The 7,331-nt window shown below is 45.8% G+C and overlaps 1 pseudogene across 1 annotated transcript; it reads left to right on the forward strand.

Moving 5' to 3' along the window:
- Positions 1–3,406: 3,406 nt before the first annotated feature.
- On the forward strand, positions 3,407–3,857 carry LOC116553939 (annotated as a pseudogene). The gene has a single exon (XR_004269974.1). The product of XR_004269974.1 is annotated as a DNA-directed RNA polymerase II subunit RPB9 pseudogene (transcript).
- The last annotated feature ends 3,474 nt before the right edge of the window (positions 3,858–7,331 follow it).

Raw genomic sequence — 7,331 nt, forward strand, 5'->3', positions numbered from 1 at the left:
GTTTCACCATGTTGGTCAGGCTGGTCTTGAACTCCCGATCTCAGGTGATCCGCCCGCCTTGGCCTCCAAAGTGCTTGGATTACAGGCGTAAGCCACCACGCCCGGCCTCATTTTCTTTTTTTCCTTTTTCTTTCTTTCTGACGGAGTCTCGCTCTGTCGCCCAGGCTGGAGTGCAGTGGTGAGATTTCCGCTCACTGCAACCGCCACCGCCTTGGTTCAAGCAATTCCCCTGCCTCAGCCTCCAGAGTAGCTGGGACAACAGGCTCGCGCCATCACGCCCGGCTAAGTTTTTTGTATTTTTAGTAGAGACAGGGTTTCACCATGTTGGCCAGACTGGTCTCGAACTCCTGACCTCAGGTGATCCGCCCGCCTCAGCCTCCCAAAGCGCTGGGATTACAAGTGTGAGACACGGCACCCTGCCTAAAATTAGATTTTATTTTTAAAAAGTATTTTTAACTAATTTTAAGAGTGTCTCAGCTTCGTGTTCCTTGACTTTCATTCTCTCAGGAGACGGTGCATTTTGCTGTGGAGTAATGTGTTCTTTTTGTATTGTTTTCTATTGGCATTTTAGAAGTTTAGTTATGCATTTACTTTATTTTGTTTTAAATGTTATCTATTTCATTTTCCTATTCACACAATCCTCAACCTCTCATTAGCGCTGTGTAGAGCAGACGTATTTCTTCAGCGTCCGTATTATGTCACTATCCTTTTCATTTGCTTTGGCAGACACCCAATCTGTTTGCTCTGGTGTATCATCTTTCTTTGTCCAAACTCTGAAATGCTCCAGAATGAAATATTTTGCTTTCCTAAGTATTTTGGAGTAATTTTATACTTTCCTGTGGAACCTATATCATTAACATTGCTGCATAAAACATGCACACGCTAAAGGGCTAGCTGAGAAGAGTTTAATATAGTAACTGACTACTTACAATTCGCATGTATAAACAGGTTAAAGGAAACAAAAGGTAGGTAGCCTGACCTGGCACCAGGGAAAGCATTACTATTTCTATCTCAGTAGGGGCAAGAAAGTGAGTGGTGTTAGAGAAAGCCAGAAAGGAGAAGGTCACTCCCCAGTATTTCTGGCTTTTTTTTTTTTTTTTTTTTTAAGAGAAGGTCTCACTGTCACCCAGGATGGAGTGCAGTGGCACAAGCATAGTTCACTGCAGCCTCAACCACCAGGCTCACCCAATCTTCCCTCCTCAGCCTCCCAAACCCTGGGACCACAGGTAAGAGCAACCATGCCTGGCTAACTTTTAAATTTTTTGTGGAGACAGGATCTCACTCTATTAACTAAACTGGTTTTGAACTCTTGGCCTCAAGTGATCCTCTTGCCTTGGCCTCCCAAAGTGCTGTGATTTCAGGCATGAACCACCATAGCCAGCCTATTTTTGATTTTAGATAAAAAAAATTCAGTACCCTGAGGCCCAGAGGGAACAAAGCAAGGTAATATAGTACTACTCAGTTTCTCTGAACAGCTGGTGTCTTTCAGTGCCTAAACTCAATCAGAAACCTGGGGGCAAGAGCAGCTCTCCAGTGCAGCCCATTTAGGTTACTTCTTCTTCTTCTTCTTCTTTTTTTTTTTTTTTTTTTTTCTTTTTTTTAATTTAAGATGGGGTTTCACTATGATGGCCAGGCTGGTCTTGAACTCCTGACCTCAGGTAATCCACCCACCTCGGCCTCCCAAAGTGCTAGGATTACAGGCGTGAGCCACAGCGCCTGGCCCATTTAGGTTACTTCTTGTACCACAGAGCTGACTGAAGAGATCTAGAGAGGCAAGTTAGCTAGCTGTGTCTTTATGCTGATCAGTGTATTCACAATGGTAACTTTTCTTTTTTTTTTTTTTAGAACAGGGTCTTGCTCTGTCACCCAGGCTGGAGTGCAGTGGCATGATCTTGGCTCATTGCAACCTCCACCTCCCAGGTTCCAGTGATTCTTGTGATTAAGCTTCTTGAGAAGCTAGAATTACAGGCATGCACCACCACATCTGGCTAATTTTCTTGTATTTTTAGTAGAGATGGGTTTTTGCTATATTGGCCAGGCTCGTCTTGAACTCTGGGCCTCAAGTTATCCACCCACCTCAGCCTCTCAAAGTGCTGGGATTACAGGTATGAGCAACCCCACCAGGCCCACAAGGGTAATTTTTAAAAATAGTCTGAAAACAACTCTATTTGCATAAATGTAACAAACTAGATAAAATGGATCAATCCTGCAAGATCCACAGTCTACCCAACCCATATAAAAAAAATCTGTGGCCGGGCGCAGTGGCTCACGCCTGTAATCCCAGCACTTTGGGAGGCCGAGGCGGGTGGATCACAAGGTCAAGAGATCGAGACCATCCTGGTCAACATGGTGAAACCCCGTCTCTACTAAAAATACAAAAAATCAGCTGGGCATGGTGGCGCATGCCTGTAATCCCAGCTGCTCAGGAGGCTGAGGCAGGAGAATTGCCTGAACCCGGGAGGCGGAGGTTGCGGTGAGCCGAGATCGCGCCATTGCACTCCAGCCTGGGTAACAAGAGTGAAACTCCGTCTCAAAAAAAAAAAATCTGCGAATTTTCAAAATTATTAAAGACATTGAATACATGGTCAAGTCTTCCAAAAAACCAAGAGGTCCGTACGATTTCACTGACTAATTTTACCTAATATTCAAAGAATAAATAAGATGAATTCTACACAATTTATTCTAGAAAATAAAAGAATATGGAATACTTCCCAACTTATTTTATGAGGTCAGGATGTTCCTGACAAACACAGTACACTAAGGGAAAACTGGCCAATATTGTACCTAAACATAGATGCAGAAATCCTCACCAAAATACTAACAAATAGAAATCAGAAATGTATGCTAAAAAACAATACTGGCCGGGCGTGGTGGCTCACACCTATAATCCCAGCACTTTGGGAGGCTGAGGCGGGTGGATCACCAGGTCAAGAGATTGAGACCATCCTGGTCAACATGGTGAAACCCCATCTCTACTAAAAATACAAAAATTAGCTAGGCATGGTGGCACACGCCTGCAGTCCCAGCTACTCAGGAGGCTGAGGCAGGAGAATTGCTTGAATCGAGGAGGTGGAGGTTGTGGTGAGCCAAGATCACGCCATTGCACTCCAGCCTGGGTAATAAGAGCGAAAATCTGTGTCAAAAAACAAAAAACAAGAGAACAAACAAACAATACCATGCCAAGGTAAGGTTTATGCCACATGTAAGGCTGGTTTAATAATCAATATAATTCACCCTATTGATAGGCTAGATGAGAAACACTGTATAATCCTATCAAATGACGCACAAAAAGCATTTAAGAAAATGTATACCCATTCATGATTTAAAATTTAAAGCCAACTGTCAGCAATGTGGGAATAGAGGGAATTTCCTCAACTGAACAAAGAACATCTACAAAACTTATAGCTAGGCAGAAGGTTAGGCGGGCTGCGCGTCGTCATGGAGCCTGACGGGACCTACGAGCCAGGCTTCGTGGGTATTCGCTTCTGCCAGGAATGTAACAACATGCTATACCCCAAGGAAGACAAGGAGAACTGCATTCTGCTCTACGCGTGCCGGAACTGTGATTACCAGCAGGAGGCCGACAACAGCTGCATCTATGTCAACAAGATCACGCAGGAAGTGGACGAACTGACCCAGATTATTGCCGACGTGTCCCAGGACCCCACGTTGCCGCGGACCGAGGACCACCCGTGCCAGAAGTGTGGCCACAAGGAGGCTGTGTTCTTCCAGTCACACAGTGCCCGGGCCGAGGACGCCATGCGTCTGTACCACGTGTGCACGGCCCCACACTGCGGCCACCGCTGGACCGAGTGACCTCACCTCTCCCCCGAGTGTAATTAACACCAGATTCCATGTGCGAAAAAAAAAAAAAAAAAAAACTTATAGCTAAATTGTATGTAATAGTGACAGACTCCGTGCTTTCCCCATGAAATCAGGAAAAATGCCAAGATATTCATTCCAACCATTTCTATTCAACAAGGTACTGGAATCGTTTGCCAGTGCAATGAGGTGAGAAAAGGAGTTAAAATGCATATACATTGGAGGTGAAAAAATGAAACTATCTATACTTGCAGAACATGAGTCTATGTAGAAAATCTTAAAGAATCGGCCGGACATGGTGGCTCACGCCTGTAATCCAAGCACTTTGGAGGCCAAGGTGGGCAGATCACCCGAGGTCAGGAGTTCAAGACCAGTCTGGCCAACATGGTAAAACCCCATCTTTATTTAAAAAAAAAAAAAGAAAGAAAATCTTAAAGAATCTAAAAGCAAACTTTCAGAACTCACAACTGAGTTTAGCAAGGTCTCAAGATAGAAGGGTGCAAAGCTTCACAGGGAAAAAGTTCCAGGGCCTTGGAACAGGAGAATTTTCTGCAGGAAGTTCTCAGGTCTGCTGCCTGTTCACCGGATTTCCTGTAGACCCAGCCTGTAAGTCACCTGCCTTGCAGGACCCCTGGCCGACCCTTCCCTTCAGTCTCTGTATAAGACACACTACTTTTTGTGTTTTTCGTTTGTCTGGCAACCAGCAAATCTAGGAGACCAAGGGTCCCAGTGATAGTACTGGCACCAGCAACCAGCCACCCTGCCCCTGAACCTCATCCTTACCCAACATCAGCAGGAACACAGGCAACAGGAATTTCACATTTGTGTACAATTTTATTGAGAAGGGGAAATAAAAAAGCACAAAGTGATCTCAAAGCAAACTTCTTCCATCGCATTTGAGATAACTAGGGTGTTACTGTAACTATTTTTTTTTTCACAGGAGGATGATCCAATGGAAAGTCTCAGCAAAAATCTCTGGGCTCAGGACTCCAAAGGCGGGCGGTGGACACAGTCTTAGGGCGTCTGTCCCCAAGCGCAAGCAAATCTGGAGCCAGCAGTCTTGGAACTTCTATTGGTGGCTTCAGGGAACAGTAGTAGGCTGACACTCCGAAAGGTCTCCTCAGACGGACGTCTCTGGCTCCAGTAGTCTGTCCACCGAGCGAGTGGGGAGTTGCAGGGGATGCTGCGGGGGCGGGCGTCAGCTGGGCCCCTCTGCACCCTCCCTCTCTCCCGAGGGTGCCTGTGGCTCCTCGCAGGTTGCCAGCGGATCCAGAGCAGGTGACCCTACGTCCCACCTGAAGGTGGTCTGAGACTTGGGAAAGACTTCTTTTTGCCGGCAGTTTCAGCGAAGCACACTGGGAGCGGAAAGCAGGTCGCAGTGGAACTCTACGCCTTCCCAGGAGGGTTCTCAATGGTAAGGACAGGAAGGGAGCATCCAGGACACCGAATGTACTGGGTTCAGGGCTGGAGGCATCTGGGTCCACCGCCTCCTTGGCGGAATCCTGGGCCTGCCAAACTCCAAAGGACGACAGCAACTCCGTGGCGCCCTTTCACCAGCTGATACCGGATATCTGGGACTCAGAAGTCAACATCTTTTGCGTTTTTATACTCTTCTGGCCTCATGGGTGCTTCAAACCTGATTGGAGGGAGGTGGGTGGGAACCTTAATCTTAGGAGCAAATTACATCAGGACTTGGAACTGAGTTAAACATAAAGTCCTATCATCTGTGATGAAGTTTTCTAGTTAAATAGTTTGCTTTAGCGATTGAAAAGAAAAAAATACTACCTTTCTTGTGGAGAGAAAGCTTTTGGGGGGACCCTGGTTAGAAAGTTCATTATTGCCCCCAAATGTATTGCTAGTACTGGAGCAGACTGGATCCCTTTCTGCCCCAGAGCAACACTTGTCAGATGCCTAAAAGATCACGGTGTTACTGAGGAGCAGGCCAGGGTAGTTGCCAACCATTTTTTTTTAACCAAAAGATCATTTTTTGGGTATTTTATTATATTATTATTCTGTGTTATGCTGAGTCATGTTACATTTTTAGATTCTGGGGTACACGTGTATGTTTGTTACAAGGGTATATCGTGTGATGCTGAGGCTTCTATTTATCCTCTCACTCAGAGAGTGAACTGTCCCCAGGAGGAAGTTTTTCAGCCTCTACCCCCTTATCTCCCTCCCTCCCTCCTTTTGAAGTCCCCAGTGATTTATTGTTGTCATCTTTATCTTCCTGTGCGCCAGGTTTAGCTCCCACTTTTAAGTGAGAACATGCAACATTTGTTTCTGCATTAATTTGCTTAGGATAATGGCATTCTTACAGAATGGTTTGAAGTTGGGTAATGTGATGCCTCGGGCTTTTTTTGGTTTTGTTTGCTTAGGATGCTGTTGGGTACCAGCCCCAACCCTGTAAGTGGGTGCCATTAGTCCCAGCAGTGACAAGGGATTGAGAAAAGGAAATAAAGACAGAGACACAAGAACAGAATTTACAGCCTGGGGCCAGGGGACCAGCGCAAGCATGGGAACCGAATTGGCCCCGAGCTCTGGGCTCCAGACACTTTTATTGATCTTATAGGCATGGAAGAGGAGGGTGAAGGAGTAGGTAAGAGGAGCGGGAGAGAACTTGAGATCCTTCTAAGACTGCTAAACTAGTAACCTGAGTTTATCACTAATTGTTATCAGGGTGCAGCTGCATCAGAAGTATAGTGGTTGAGGAGCCACCCAGTCTGACCTCATCCAGTGCATCCAGGGGCTTTTATCTCCCAAGCACTGAGGACATAGAGCAATTAAAATCACTCCAAATTCCGAGAACCTAGGCAGAGCCTAAGTCGTTCCGTGATCTCTGCCCTGCAAGGCTTTTCTCCTCCCTGCCAGCTCCCATCTGCAAAGACCCTCCCAGATCTTGAGAGCAGAGTTGCCTCCCTTCTCAGAGATCTTTGCACAGGCCTTCTTTAGGAGACCCTCACACAGTCTCCATGTTGAGAAGGCATTTATGGGACCAGAGCAGTATTTCCTGCTCTGCAACCACCCCTAGGTGTTCCCTGGTGTTACTGTGCTCTCAGATGGTCTTTACCTTAGGCCTCCTGTTGCCGCTTGATTTCTAATTAACTTCACCAATAATATAGTTTAGTTCAGTGTATAAACTTCAGTGTACTCTGAGCCAAGCAAGCTTACAATTATTTAGCTAGAATTAACATAGGTCTTCCCTGGCCATCTTGACCCACAGCTGGTGGTGCTTGCAGCTGTATTTTTTAACCTGGGATAACAGATTATATTCCTAAACTTACCCTCAAATGGTTTTCAGAGAATTACATCAAAATAGGACTGATGCGTTGGGACAGTCTGGTTAAACAGAAAGCAGAAAACAGGTACTAAATGATCTGAACAACAACAACAAATAATCCTCGAATGATCTCGGGGTAAATGCTGCAGCTGCATGTGCCACCCACTACTATTCTTGGGGTAAAGGGGAAATGGGTTTAAAAATTGCCTATAGTGCTTTCGGCTTTCGGCTC

This window comes from Sapajus apella, unplaced genomic scaffold (genome assembly GCF_009761245.1).
Source record: "Sapajus apella isolate SASKATOON/1434 unplaced genomic scaffold, GSC_monkey_1.0 scaffold1, whole genome shotgun sequence".
In the NCBI taxonomy this organism is placed as follows: domain Eukaryota; kingdom Metazoa; phylum Chordata; class Mammalia; order Primates; family Cebidae; genus Sapajus; species Sapajus apella.